General features: G+C 40.3%; 1 protein-coding gene across 5 annotated transcripts in view; it reads right to left on the bottom strand.

Moving 5' to 3' along the window:
* The window catches only part of ARFGEF3 (ARFGEF family member 3), a 176,211-nt gene that overhangs the window by 139,581 nt on the left and 20,562 nt on the right, over positions 1-16,068 (bottom strand). The gene's annotated exons all lie outside the window — the stretch shown is intronic.

The raw sequence follows: 16,068 nt of genomic DNA, 5'->3' as shown, positions 1-16,068 counted from the left end.
GCCAAATTCAAGAGCTAGATATTTCACTGATTGAGCCACCTAGGTGCACCATTACAGCCCTTGTATTCTTTATAGCAATTATACCTGTTGTTCTTGTCCATAAAGAAAGTTTCATTTACATGATGGGCAACACTATGCTAATTGATTTGTTTTTGTAATGAAAAGATAACTATAGGTAATTAAGTAGGCTTATCAACATCTGACAACTTGTAATACTATCTGGATTTTACCTTTGCTATTTGATAGGTCTAATGGCTCCTACTCTATAATAGATGGTTATTTGTATGGAGGTAGGTTAAATTTGTTCAAACACTAGAATTTACCTTGAAAATCATTTTTCTAACATCTATGAGACAAGCTCATTTTCTTGACTTTTTTTTTTTTTAATAAAAGAAGCCAATTCAGAAGAAAAAAACTGCAAAAGAATAGAAAGCAACTTAAACACGAAAAATATTTTGTTACATCATTGTGATGGGGTAACGGCAAACCCATTTACTTTTTTCATTTCAAAGTTTTCATCTAATATTCTTGCAGTAATTTAAAAACACAGAATACAACAGGTCAAGAAAACAATTCATAAAGGAGAATATATTTTTATTCACTTTGAAAATACCTTCTCCCAGTTTTATTGACCAGTTTCACTTACTGACATATATTAGTTTCAGGTATACAACATAATGATTTGATATGTGTATAATGCAAAATGATTGCCACAATAAGTTTAGTTAACATCTAACAACTCATGAATTATAATTTTTTTTCTTATGATGAGAACTTTGAAGAGGATTCTCTTAGCAACTTTCAAATAGTCACCAGTCTGTACATGACATCACAGAACTTATTTATCTTTGGAAAAAAATTAAAGACACATTATGGGTTGGTATTTTCACCAACAATCTGGGTTTATCAATATTAATACTTCTGCCATAAGATATACATACCCTGTAATCAAGTGGAAAAACACTAAAGCTTTTTTTTTTTTTTTTTTTTTAATTTCCAGAGGAAAAGAGACATGAAGTCCATGCTAATCATAACAGAAGCTGCTCTGGAATCCATTTTTTCTACAACTATTGAGCATTTATTATGTTCTGGGCATTGCACTTGGCACTTAACACAGAACAGCAGAAAAAACAGCCATCATTCCTGTCCAAGATATGGGTTAGTGTCAATTCACCTTCTGATCATCAAAAAGAAGGAAAATGCCTGAGATGTGTTAGCATCAAGGCTATTAAGGTTAGCTGAGCCTATAAAGATGAGCATGTCCAGTAAAAAGATCAAAGCAAGTGTCCTTTTCCTTCCATCAGACACAAAATGTGCTGGACACAACATGCTGGCTTTTTTTCTTTGGCTTGAGTGTTCCATCACTGTCAACCAGAGGACCCCTAATCGATACACAGGAGAGTAGCCATGCAAGTATTAATGCCTTCCACGGAAGAGTGTGCGGGGCACCACTTTAAGAGCTTAGGCACATGATGTTCTTTAAGCTTCATGCCAACCCAGTGAGGAGGGACAAACAGTATTGGCATTTATTGATGAGGAACAAGAGGATGAGAGGAAAACTCATTCCTGGAAAAGAGATGGAGCAGCAGCCGAGCTGTGAACACAAGCTCCTCCCACAGCAGATGACCTTACTGGTTCCCATTGGTAGCTCTCAAACCCTGTTCCAAGACTGGGTTAAGCATTTTACACACAGTAAGCCTGTGAAGGACCTTTCATGAAAAACAAAAAGCCCAGCATCCTTTCTTTCTTACATCTCCTCACATTATCTCCCACGTCAATCATTTACACACCGACTTGTATGCTGTTCCACCGTGAAAGACTCAGCTCTTCCTCACCTTCATCAACACACTTAGCAATTTCTCATATAGCCCCTTCCTGTGGCACCATGAAAAGGTTTATTCTTTAAGATGTCCACCAAAAATAATTTGTCAATAAGTATCAAGAGTTTAAAACCATGAATCTGCCTTCACTGAGGGTCTTCTACGCCATGAAATCTTTCTAAAGAAATCATTATACATGTAACAAAGCTTTAGATGCAAAGACTTTTTTTTTTACTGTTCTTTTGTTTATAATGTAAATAAGGTTAAGGAAATTATGGCACATTTATAAAATGGAATAATAGACAATAATTAAAAGTATCCTGGAATGTTTTCACTGACACAGGAAAGTGCTTTGAAATATTATGCCAAAAAATTTAAAAATGAAAATGCAATGGAGAATACATACTATGACATTCCTACTCTTAAATAAACCATTACAATTATAGAAGGCTGGAGGAGGGAGAGAGGCCGGAAAGAAATTCCTCAGACATGTCCAGAATGCCTCTCTGCCTTTTGGGAATACGAATGATCTTGGTATTATTATTACATGTTTCTACAGTCAAAAAATTTTCAAGAACATATTGCCATTAGAAATAAAAAGTGAAGCTAGCCCTGTACTACACGAGCAAAAACGCCTGCCCATTTTCTTTCAAAGCTTTTGGCCTGGGACCCTGAGGAGCTATGTTTCCTGTAACAGCTTTCATCTAATCCTTCCTGAGCTTTCTGCTGTGCCAACTTCTACTCTGTCAAGTCACCACCCTTCCTTCTTATCAAAAACTAGGCCATATTCCAGGAATAGTTCCCCTTCCCCTTTCCTCTAAGACATTCCTTTACTACCTTTCAAATACTTCCTGAATTCTTTGTTTTCCCTAAAGTCTTTTTGACTGAAAAATAGGCCTGCTTATGACCCTAAAATATACTTAATTATCTTAGTCACATAGTGTAAAATCACTATGCTTAACTTCATTTTGCTTCTTTCTAGGACAAGCTTTCCCATAATCAAACTTTTGGGCTTAGAATATAAATATACCACTAGCATGAAACCTGCCTATGGGAATTGTTCTGCCCTGTGGCGTAACACAGAACCACATGTATCTTTTACTTAATGATTTTTTTATTTTTAATTTTTAAAGGTTTTATTTATTTATTCATAAGAGACATGCAAAGAGAGGCAGAGACATAGGCAGAGGGAGAAGCAGGCTCCATGCAGGAAGCCTGATGTGGGACTCGATCCCAGGACTCCAGGATCACAATCTGAGCCAAAGGCAGATGCTCAACAACGGAGCCACCCAAGTGCCTACTTAATGATTTTTTTATGATGAAAGTGTTCCAACTGGCAATCCAGAGGTAGGACTCTGCCCAGAATCTCTGCCATGAAGAGGCAAAAAGCAATAAATCACCAAAACAGAAAGGATTTCTAACTCATATGTTCAAATCTTAGGGAAGAAGAAAAAGTAGCTGGACAATACCATAGCATAATCTTTTTTAAGTGCTGATAATTTTATGTAAATAAGTAGCTACCTCTTGAAAAACAGCAATTAATGGTATACATATCTTTCAGGAAAGTCTATGTAGCTAAAGACAAATAGCTTAAAAAACAAAACTAATCACACTGAGACAAAACTATGATTTATGCTCTATTCAGAGCTCATCGGCCTGTAAAAAGTTCACAAATATATATATACATATATATATTTTTTATAATGATTTCTCATCACTTAAATGCTATGATAGTGAAATTATAGGGCTAAAAGTGAAGTAACATATTTTTCCTGTGAATTAGAAATTTTCAGTTGTGATGTCAAAATGCCTTATAAAACCAGTTCATTAGCAGATCAGCACAACTGTCAGAACTAGAATTTGTATTCCTCAATTATTAATAACTCATTTGTGAAAAGTACATAAGATTTTTAGTAATAAAAAAGTCTTTAGGGATCCCTGGGTGGCGCAGCGGTTTGGCGCTTGCCTTTGGCCCAGGGCGCGATCCTGGAGACCCGGGATCGAATCCCGCGTCGGGCTCCTGGTGCATGGAGCCTGCTTCTCCCTCTGCCTGTGTCTCTGCCTCTCTCTCTCTCACTGCATGCCTATCATAAATAAATAAAAAAATTAAAAAAAAAGTCTTTAAAAACTATTTATTTATTTTTATCTTTAAAATAAAAAGCCTACTATATATATGTCCAGACTCTGTATGAAAATATAGGATTATAATGATAAGACATGTAGTTCATTCCCACATGGAAGCCACAGCCTCAGGGAAGTAACAGACAAAGGATAATATTAAAACATAGGTAATAAAGCAATGCACATTTTTATTAAGGTATAAACAATCAAATATGAATGTGTAACAAGAGTAGGAGAGATCCTGTCTACAAAAAGTCAAGTGTCTTCATGGACAAGGTGATACTCATTTGGCCTTGAAATAGTATAGCATGGGACTGAAGTGGGAAAGACATACCCAGCTGAGGTTTTGGGGACAAAGGCTCAGAGTAGGTTCATTACAACCAGATAAGTCATAGTGGGAAGATGGATGAGAAAGGAATGTGGCAGGATAGAGTCCAGGCAGCTTTTGAAGGGTCTTTGCATGCTATTCCAGAGAAACTGGCTGTTAGCCAGTTGTAAATGATGAATCAATGGGAAGATTTTGTGATCCAGGGAATAATGTGACCTCAGACATTTTCTACAAAGTGGAATGGATACAATGCAGGGAATGGATAAAAAACAGTATCATGGAATAAAATTCTGGAGCCTAACTAATCTATGTCAAATTCAGGCTCTGCCAATTACAATCTGTACAGTAAGTATTTTACCTCTGCAACTCTCACTTTATATATGGACCTAGTATTACCTACCTGGAGAACTATTACAATGATGGGATAAAAAGCTACATTAGAAGAATTCTTGATTTCCCATCCTAACATTTACAGCACTCCTGAAGATCCCTGGCCCAATTCCCTTCTCTTCTCACCTCTGGCTCTGTCCTGCCCCACAAGGGTTTCACGACACGGGTCTCAGACTGCCAGCTATGCAAATAGCTGCTGTTTAGGGCCCTAGACATGCAGACCCCCATGGCACCATCTGCTTTCTTAAAGGTAAAGCTGGGAAAGGGGTCCACATGCAGTTTCTGGAAGAAGGCTCAGTAGAGTCTAAGTAGAGAATTCAGAGATCTCAAGTGCCCAGAGCATGAACTGAGGAGATGGAGTGGGCTCTGAGGGGGAATGTTCCCTCCACTCTGGAGAAGATAAGAACAGGGACTCTACAACATGAGCTCAGAGAAGGGGCCCACTACTCCTAGGACTTAGGTTGGTGGTATGATAGTGCTTAGCATGTTGCACATGCTCAACAAATTTTTGTTGTCATGTCATCCCTACTTTTCTTATGACAGATAAAACTAAGAACTATTTCCATCCAAATAACACACTCAGATATAAAATGCATAGGGCCCAGAGGTCACAGAAAATAGAAAAATCTGTATTCTTTACTCTTTTATTGACTTTTTATCTACAGCAATAATATTTTCAGCCTTAAATTGTCAAATATAGTCCAAGATGTAAAAGCTAAGTATCTGGCTAGTTTGAATATAGGGAAAGGCCAAGAACAAGCTTAATCTTCACTGTCAAGAAAGACTGGACCATTAAGGCTAACAATCATTCATCAAAGGCATGCACAGTGCTTTTAAACCTCACATCCTCTCTACACATCCATCCATCTTTACAAACACTATCCTCCTCCATGCTTCTGCTTGACCCTACTAGCATTTCTAGAGCCCCTCCTGGCAGGGTTAGTGCCTCCCTCACCTCCATGACACAGTATACAGTAGATGATTACACAGGTAGTTAGGGATGCTATTAAATAACTGTGTGTCGGAGGGGAGCATTTTCACCTTTCTTGACTCACAATCGATTGGTAATGAAGGTCCTTGTGAAATCTACTAAAGCAAGTGAACGGTCTTATTATTACAATGGCATAATAAAATTTAAAATTGGGATTATACCTTCAAAGAAGGGGCACTTTCCAGCAGTTTATGCCAATTTTTGATCAACTGTTAGAATCATAGCTACAATGATTTTTCCTATGGTACATCAATTTGATGGAATTTTAATAGCCTTCAAAATGTCTTTAAAGAACCCCCGATGGCATTTGAAAATACTTTTCAATACAAAGTGAAAGTAGCAAGTTGTAAAACAGTATATACCTCCTGATCTAATTTTCATGACATTCATTCAAAAGAAAATAAACCAATGTTAAGATTTATTATCTCTAGATAATCTGGCTTTCATACCCAACTGTCAGGGGTTGGAGTTCAGACTTTACCAGTTATTACTGGGCAACCCTATGCAAGTCCTAGCTGCTCCATGCCTAAGTGTCCTCATCTATAAAGTATGGATGTAATGAAATCTACTAAATAGTTAAACTAAGCAACATGGCACTGTATTTCAAGAGTTACATTTTCTAGGCTTTTGAATTTTCTACAGTAAGAACATACTTCTCAACCTAAAAATGCTTTTTTTCCCCCTGCAAATGTATCATTTGTGTATTCTTTTTCTTTCTAGATAATTTAAAACATATTTCATATTATAGGACACAAGGATTCATTTTAGGCTCTCTCTTATGCCACTCACAAAAGTTAACGCCAAATGGATTAAAGACTTAAAAATATAAGTCCTAAAACTGCAAAACTCCCAGAATACTTAAAAAAGCTCTTTGACATTGGCCTTAGCAACAATTTATTGGATAACAATCAAAGTCACAGACAATAAAAGCAAAAATAAACAAGTGGGACATCAAACTAAAAAGGTGCTTTTTAAAAAATATTTTATTTATTTATTTGACAGAGAGAGAGAGAGAGAGAGAGAGAGAGAGAAAACACAAGCAGGGGGGAGGGACAGAGAGAGGGAGAAAATGGCTCTCCGCTGAGTAGGAAGCCTGATTTGGGGCTCGATTCCAGGACCCTGGGATGATGACTTGAGCTGATAGTAGTAGTAGATGCTTAACTGATTAAGCCACCCAGGTGCCCTAAAAAAGTTCTTCACAGCAAAGGAAACAATCAACAAAATGAAAATGCAACTTACAGAATGGTATAAAATATTTGTAAACCATCTATCTGATACAGGTTAATATCCAAAATATGTCAGAAATGCATACAACTCAACAACAATAATGATAAATAATCCTATTAAAAATGAGCAAAGAGGGGTGCCTGGGTGGCTCAGTTAAACATCTGCCTTCAGCTTAGGTCATGATCCTGGAGCCCTAGGATTGAGCCCCACATCAGGCTCCCTGCTCAGTGAAGAGTCAGCTCCTCCCTCTGCCCTTCATCCTGCTTGAGCTCTCTCTCACGCTTCTCTCATGCTCAAATAAAATCTTAAAAAAAAATTTTTTTTTAATGGGCAAAGAAATGGAAAAGACATTTTCCCAAAGAAAACATGAATTTCCAACAAGTACAGTAAAAGTTGTTCAAATCATTAATCAGCAGGAAAATGCAAATTCAACACTACAATGAGACATCACCTCACACCTGTTAGGATGGCTATTTTCAAAAAGACTAGAAATAACAAGTGTTAGCAAGGATGTGGAGAAAAGGGAGCCCTGTGCACTGTTGGTAAGAATATAAATTGGCACAGATGTTACAAAAAACAGTATGGAGGTTCCACAAAAAATTAAATATGTAACTACCATATGGTTCAACAATCCCTGGGTATATACCCAAAGGAAGTGAAACCAGTGTCTCAAAGAAATATCTGTATTCCTGTGTGTGCTGCAGCATTATTCACAAAAGCCAAAGTATGGAAATGACCCAAGTGTCCATCAACAGATGAATGGATAAAGCAAATGTGATATTTATCTACCTAGATATCTAGATTTATATATAGATAGGATATAGGATAGATACACAGACACACAATGGAATATTACTCATCCATAAGAAAGAAGGAAATCCTCCCGTTTGTGCAATATGGATGAATCTACAGGACATTGTACTAAGTGAAATAAGCCAGTCAGAAAGACAAAACCTACATGATCTCACTTATATGTGTAATCTAAAAAAGTCAAACTCCTTTCTGCCCTTGGATGCCACCAAGTAAGTATCATTAAATTTCCTCTCCCACCTCCGTCATGTATAAGTCAGTCTCCCAAAGAGCCTGAACAACGATGGAAACTCTTCATTGGTGGTTTGAGCTTTGAAACAACCGATGCAAGTCTGAGGAGCCATTGTGAGAAATGGGGAACACTTACAGACTGTGTGGTGATGAGAGATCTGAACACCAAGCTTTCCAGAGGCTTTGGGTTTGTCACATATGCTGCTGTGGAGGAAGCTGATGCAGCCATGAAGGCAAGGCCACATATGGTGGCTGGAAGAATTATGGAACCAAAGAGGGCTGGCTCAAGAGAAGGTTCTCAAAGACCTGGTGTCCACTTAACTGTGAAAAAGTTTTGTTGGTGGCATGAAAGAAGATACTAAAGAATATCATCTGAGAGATTATTTTGAACAGTATGGGGAAAATGGAAGTGACAGAGATCATGACTGACCCAGGCAGTGGCAAAAAGAGAGGTTTGAAGGACACCTGGGTAGCTCAGTGGTTGAGCATCTGCCTTCAACTCAGGGTGTGATTCTGGTCCGGGGACTGAGTCCTGCATCAGGCTCCCTGTGAGGAGCCAGCTTCTCCCTCTGCCTGTCTCTCTACCTCTCTCTCTGTGTCTCTCATGAATAAATAAAATCTTAAAGAGAGAGAGAGAGAGAGAGAGATTTGGCTTTTATAACATTTGATGACCAGGACTCTGTAGATAAGAATGTCATTCAAAAATTCCATCCTGGAACTGGAGGGTATTATGCTGAGTGAAATAAGTCAATCAGAGAAGGACAAACATTATATGTTCTCATTCATTTGGAGAATATAAATAATAGTGAAAGGGAATAGAAGGGAAGGGAGAAGAAATGGGTAGGAAATATCAGAAAGGGAGACAGAACATAAAGACTCCTAACTCTGGGAAATGAACTAGGGGTGGTGGAAGGGGAGGAGGGCAGGGGGGTGGGGGTGAATGGGTGACGGGCACTGAGGGGGGCACTTGACGGGATGAGCACTGGGTGTTATTCTGTATGTTGGCAAATTGAACACCAATAAAAAATAAATTTATTATTAAAAAAAATTCCATACTGTGAATGGCCACAACTATGATGGAAGGAAAGCCCTATCTAAGTAAGAGATAGCTAGTGCTTCATCCAACCAAAGAGAGCCAAGAGGTTCTGGAAACTTGGGAGGTGGTCGTGGAGGTGGTGTGGTAATAGAGGTGGTTTTGGTGAGAATGATAACTTTGGTCATGAAGGGAACTTCAGCGGGCAAGGTGGCTTCACATTGGCAGTCGGGATGGCTAGAATGAATTTGGTAATGATGGAAGCAACTTTGGAGGTGGTGGAAGCCAGAATGATTTTGGCAATTACAACAATCTTCAAGGTTTGGACCATGAAAGGACACCCTGGAGGCAGACGCTCTGGCCTCTATGGTGGTGGAGGCCAATACTTTGCCAAACCATGAAACCGACATGGCTATGACGGTTCCAGCAGCAGCAGTAGCTATGGCAATGGGTTTTCATTACTGCCAGGAAATAAAGCTTAGCAGGAGAGGAGAGCCAGAGAAGTGACAAGGAAGCTACCAGTTATAACAGATTTGTTAACTCAGCCAAGCACAGTGGTGGCAGGGCCCACCTGCTACAAAGAAGACATGTTTTAGACAATATTCATGTGTATGGGCAAAAAACTTGAAGGCTATTATCTGTGACTAATTATATAAAGGTTATTTTAGTTTCTGTTCTGTGGAAAATGTAAAGCATTCCAACAATCTAACGTAGATTTTTTTTTTGCACCCATGCTGTTGATTCCTAAATGTAAAAGTCTGATGACACTGAATAAATAGGTTTTTAAATAAATAAAATAAACAAGAAAGTCAAATTCAAGGACAGCAGAATGGTGGCTGCCAGGAGCTAAAAGGTGGAGGAATAGGGAGATGTTGGTCAAAGGGTACAATTATACATTTCAATTATAAAATGAATAAATTCTGGGGATGTAATGTACAACATGGTGATCATGGACAGTAATACTCTATTATAGCCTCAAAATTTGCTAAAACGGTAGATCTTAAGTGTTCTCATTACACACACACACACACACACACACACAAATCGTAACTATGTGAGGTGATGGATGTGTTAATTAACTTGATTGTGGTCATTTCACAATGTGTATATATATATATACACATCAAATCATCACATTGTATACCTTAAATAAAAAATACAAATTTATTTGTCAATAAAGTTGGGAAAATAAACTGATACCTTTTTATATTTCGAAGTTATAGCCTCCATCCCATTAAGCGCCCCACAATTCTCTCCCCATAGGCATCAAAAATCACGTTCAGCCATCCATGTAGAAAGATCATACCTCTTAAGCAATACATTTTGGCAATAAGCATCGGATGGAGAAGGATGTAAAATTTTATATTCCCATAAATAGCAACTTCCCAACAGGCATATGTGTGTGTTGTTTTAACCAGTGAATATCCCAAAAGATTCTGCTCTGTAAGCACTTTCTAAAAATAAGCCTTGGGTGAGAGCCAAGGAGATTGGTTTGGTTATTAGCCATCTGCTTTAAACATATTATAGATTTTATACCTCCCCTCGCCCAGCCTATAGTCTCAGCTGAGTAAGATCTACATTAATCTGCCACTCAGTAGCCTCAGGTCTGGCACTATCTGATATGAAGACAAGACTGTTTCTCAGGATAAATTTAATTTTAAAGGTTGGGATTGTGTCTGGGCACTAGTTACCCTTCAGCCTGCCTTAGAACCCAGTCATCCTGAAAGCAGTTGTGTTTGTGACAATACATCAGCAAGGGGCTGCTTTATCCTACTCAAGGTAGCAGCAGATCTATTACACACCGCATGACCTTCCTAAATGAAACATGTACTGGAAGAAAAATAGATATGCTCTGTATTTTTTTATGTACTGAAGAGAAAAAGCAGTAGCAGACTGGTCTCTTAGTGAAATGATTAAAGATCAAGACAGCAAAAGCTGCCTGACAATAATCCCAACCTAGGGTATGAAAATGGCACATCAAGGGACTGCGGGTTTGACCAACCCAGGAGGGCCATGGTGGAGCTCCTCCTCCTTATGGGTGTTAACATGAGTTGGCCAGGTGTTATTGTCACCACTTGCAGCCCCCAGAGATCACAAAGAGCAAATGCCACACAGCCAGCTGCTACAGGTTTGGCTCTAAATGGCCTAAATCCAAACAGGGACATAGTGAGTTTGCAAAAGTACATATGTGAGTACCCACAAAATCCGAGAAAATAAGCTGTGATTCTGCAGGCTCATAAAGATGTTCACATCGAAGAAAGGGAAATGTATGGATAAATTTAACCAAGTATTTAACCAAGTATTTTAATTTAACCAAGTATTTTAAACACTATAATTATAATTCTGCTATAATTATTATTTGTACTGGCAAAATCTCATTACATGTGATTACATGGAAACCTCTAGCTAAGGAAAGGCGTCTCTCCTTTTACAAGGCAAGAAAAGGACCCTCCTCTCATTTCGTATCCTAATATTGATGAGAGAGGTCCCCACTATGGAACACTGCGATTAACTGACTACCACCCAAAACACTCTTCCAGCTGCACAGATGCCTGGTCACTAGGGTGACTCAATACAGTGTTTGCATTACATTGTTCTTCCCTGTGTGTCAGAAGACACCCGATGCTCTCAGTTCCAGCCTGGGGAGGCAAAAACATGCTGACCAGTCTCAAAATGACCAAGAACCCTGCTGCTGAAAGACAGGGTCAAATAAACCTTGGAAAACATTCATACTCAAGTTTATGGGCACTTGCCCATTGCTATTCTTCATAGCCCCACTAACTGGCTCTCCTTTCTCCTTGGGGACTCCAAAGGACCCGCTACCTCTATGCAGGCTGGGCTCCACCCAGTTATCCCTGAAAAAACCAAAGCCATCCATGCTGGGTAGCTGGGCCTGCCCAACTGAAAGCCCAGGGTGTCTGGGGAGCAAGTCCCTCTGCTCTGGATTAAGTAGAAAGCTAGAAGGGAAGATCAAAGTGTCAGGGAAGGCAATGGAGTCTATTAAAAGAACTCTGGCCCAAGGGCACCTGTGTGGCTCAGAGAAGCATCTGCCTTCAGCTCAGGTCATGATCTCAGGGTACTGGGACGAGCCCCACATCAGCTCCCTGCTCAGCAAGGAGTCTGCTTCTCTCTCTCACTCTGCCCTCCCAGCCCCCGCACTTATGCATATTCTTGCTCTAATAAATAAAATCCTAAGACAAACAAACCAAACAAACCACTCTGCCCAACTTGGAATTCTGTTATTTCATTTTAGCCAACAAATGTCAGATATAATCCTAAGCATATTACTTAGGTCTCTCTGATATGCAATTTCTTTTCACAAGACAAGTGCAGAAGCTTTCTAGACTTCTTTGAAAGGACAGGAAGGATAAACTGAGTAGGGATATGAAAGAGCTTTGAAAGCAAACACTTTATGGAAATACGAGGGAAATACAGTGACAAGAACAGCAGAGTCTAAGGAAACCAGCTCTGGTCTCTGCATGTCCCCAGCTATCTCACCAGCTACACCTGGCAGCTCCAGGACCTTTTCAAATTCTAATAGCCTCGGCATCTTTGAGGTGTGTGGCTCGCAGTCTTACCAGCCTTCCTCTTAGCAACTTGATTGCAACTTTGTTTTTGGCTGACAGCATAGTCAGCCTCCTCTGGTAAATCAGCCTCCCTTGTGGCTCTTGAAGTACTTTGGCTTTCCTGATAAAAAGGGCACAAGGGGGATCCCTGGGTGGCGCAGAGGTTTGGCGCCTGCCTTTGGCCCAGGGCGCGATCCTGGAGACCCGGGATCGAATCCCACGTCGGGCTCCCGGTGCATGGAGCCTGCTTCTCCCTCTGCCTGTGTCTCTGCCTCTCTCTCTATATCATAAATAAAAAAATAAATAAATAAATAAAAAAAAAAAGGGCACAAGGCCTGTTTAGTTAGCACTGTCCTTCTGCCTTTCATCTTTCTGCCTTCTATCTTGGATGGGGGCAGCTGCAAGAGCCATTTTGTGCTACAGAAAGCCAAATATAATGGAAGGTCAGTAGTATCCTAAATGTACCAGCCTGCCTATTACCTGAGGAAGATAAGCCCTATCTTATTTAAACCACATTTACATTTTCCATTACTTACAGCTGAATGCATTTGTAACTTACTACTAAAGCTGATGTCTTCTTTCCTTTTTCAAGATCTTATTTATTTGGAAGAGAGAGACAGTGAGAAAGAGCACAAGCGGGGCGGAGAGAGGAAGAAGCAGATTCCCTACTGAGCAGGGCCAGGACCCTGGGATCATGAGCTGATCTGAAGGCAGCTGCTTAACTAACTAAGCCACCTAGAAGCCCCTAAAGCCAATTTCCAGAGAAAAGCCAATATTCAAGCAATCACATACGTGTCTTCTGTTCCCAATACATTTCCCAAAGGTGAAAGGGGATATGAGAGAGGGACAACAGTAATTCCTATTTTAACATATCTAAGTGACCGGTACTCAGCAAATATCCATTGAAAACATAGATTATATTAGTTAAAAGAACAACTTTCAAGTCAAACCTGTATTTGAACCTCTATCTTGTACTAGCTGTGTGACTTCACACAAATGATCTTATCATTCCAGCCTGTTTTCTTATTCAAATATAAATTATATTAGTACCTATTGTTAAGTTTAATAAGATAATGTATGAAGTCATTAGCACAATTCCTGACATAAACGGATGCTTCATAATTGGTCACCTTCAATATTGTGGGAAGGTACATCACACCACCAGCCTGGATATAAGGATGATAAGGGTTTAGAATTTAGCTACAGAAGCACAGGAGTAAATCAGTTATTTGTGGCAGAAGAATGAGGCTATAATGTGCACCCGTGCACTTAGGGTGTGGGAGAGGATGCCAAAGCCCCATCTCCAAGTGCCTAGACCTTGTAAATGTCACAGATGTCTCAGACCTCTTCCCTTAATATCTCACTGGAGTTACCAAATACTTAGAGTTTCCTTACCCTTATCCTGCAAAAGAAATTAAAAGGTCAGCAAAATGGTCAAAATGCAGCCAGACAACAGGAAAAGGACTCCACCAACAGAGCTTCCAACCTGCCACGTTTGCCTAGGCCGCCACCCCTGGGCGCCTGGACCCTGGGGGTCATGTGGATTCTTTTAAAGCGGGTGTATCAGGAAAACACTTTCAGCTGCAAGTGACATGAAATTAACTCCCTAAGTGCTTAAACATGGAGGCAGGTTGGCCTCAATTTTAGGCAATTCAGTGCTCCAATGACACAGCCAAGAGCCCAGTTTCTTTCCATCTTTCCGGTGATCTACCCTCTAAGTGTCCGTTTTACCTACCCACCTGCATTCCCTGACCCACATCCCCTTCCCCCATTCCCCCACCCTCTTCTGGCTTTCCTTACAGGTGCAAAGTGAGCTGTGGCCATTGGAAGCGTCATTTGAAGATGCTAAGTATCAGAAGAACTAACTTCACCTTCACAGGTGTGAGATGGCATCCCTCTCGAACTCCATTCTGATACTCTGACATAGGGCACATCCAAGGCCAGACCAGAAAGTCACACCTGTGATGGGGTAGGCTCCTCTGAATACCCAGTCAGTCCTATTGGTGGTAGGGGGTGACTGGATGTTGGGTAACAACCAAAAGTCTCTGCTCCAGGGGAAAATAATGGAAGGCCCAGAGAATTTACAAATACAATCACCTCCTAAACTAGGAAAACCCCTGCATGTTTTCTTATTAGAAACCAAATCACAACCTTTAGGTAGGCATGTAGTGTGGTACTACTGGAAACTTGGGTTTTCCCTCTGCCCCCATAATTCCATCAACAGCCACACTCATCACAGACTGCCACAAAAGAAGCCAGCTCAAAGAAATTTCTTGGGTCTATAAGCAAAAATGGAAGAGAAAGATAGAGTGTCATTCAATGCCAGTTTTCTTTTTTGCAGATCCTAGAATTTATTAAACGACACTTGAAACTGCCACAGTGAAGTTTCACAGATCACACCTGCTCCAGCTCATGTTTCTAGTGCCCAAGGACCAGCTTAGACCTCTCTGTATTCTTAGGAATCAGAGGTGACACTACTTAAATTCAGATTCTCATCTGCTCCTTTGTAGCTGAAATCTGTTCTCCTATCTAAAATCATACTTTGAAACTCAGCACTGCAGGGGGGTAGAAAAAAAAAAAACCAAAAACTTTAATCATGCTGCAAACTGCCAAAACACCATGAGGCTATTGTATCAGTCATATTTCACTTATGATTTGATGTACATTCTTCAGAGTACCATCTTATTTAAAATCTTAATTAATCTTCCTAAGGCCCCAGGTAAGGAGTATTATTTGTAGAGCTATTCCAGGGCAATCTCCATAGTTCCAGGGGATGACAGAAGTGTAACAACATGACCCAGGTGACAGTTCCACAGGCCTGGGAGGCACACCAGAGGGCTACAAAGCATTATAGCATGATTGCTGTGCAGGCCTAAAGCTTGGAGTCAAGGACAGGCCTGGGAAAGGCGGGGGTGGGAGAAGCTCCTATTCCCAGGTAAGAGCTGGTCATTTTTTAAAATTTAATTTATTAATTTATTTGAGAGAGAGGGGGGGGGGGGAATGCAAGGGGGAGGGGCAGAGGGAGAAGGAGAGGCAGAGAATCTCAAGCTGACTCCATGCACAGCACAAAGCCTGACATTTGGCTTGACCCTGTGACACCAGGCCTGACCCCATGACACCGAGATCATGAGGTGAGCTGAAACCAAGAGTTGGACACTGAACTGATGAAGCCACCCGGGTACTCCAGGTTGGTAAATCTTAATGAAGGATTTAAGATTCTGACATCTAAAATGGGAAAGGGGGCGCCTGGGTGGCTCAGTCAGTTTAGTGTCCAACTCTTGATTTTGGCTCAGGTCATGATCTCAGGGTTGTGAGATGGAGCTCCAAGTTGGACTCCGTGCTCAGCAGGGAGTCTGCTGGAGATTGTCTCCCTCTGCCCCTCTCCTGAACCTGCACACACACTCTCTCTCTCAAATAAATAAATCTTTAGTAATAAAATGGGGAAGAAATGTTCCCAAAGCATAACCTAGATGCCTGGGATCTTTTCAGAGGGTCCACGAGGTCAAACACATTTTCATTCTCAATCACTCAGGGGTATATGGTGGACTCTA

Source organism: Canis lupus, chromosome 1 (genome assembly GCF_011100685.1).
Source record: "Canis lupus familiaris isolate Mischka breed German Shepherd chromosome 1, alternate assembly UU_Cfam_GSD_1.0, whole genome shotgun sequence".
In the NCBI taxonomy this organism is placed as follows: domain Eukaryota; kingdom Metazoa; phylum Chordata; class Mammalia; order Carnivora; family Canidae; genus Canis; species Canis lupus.
Note: the sequence above shows the minus strand (reverse complement) of the source record. Positions and strands in the feature narration are given on the sequence as shown.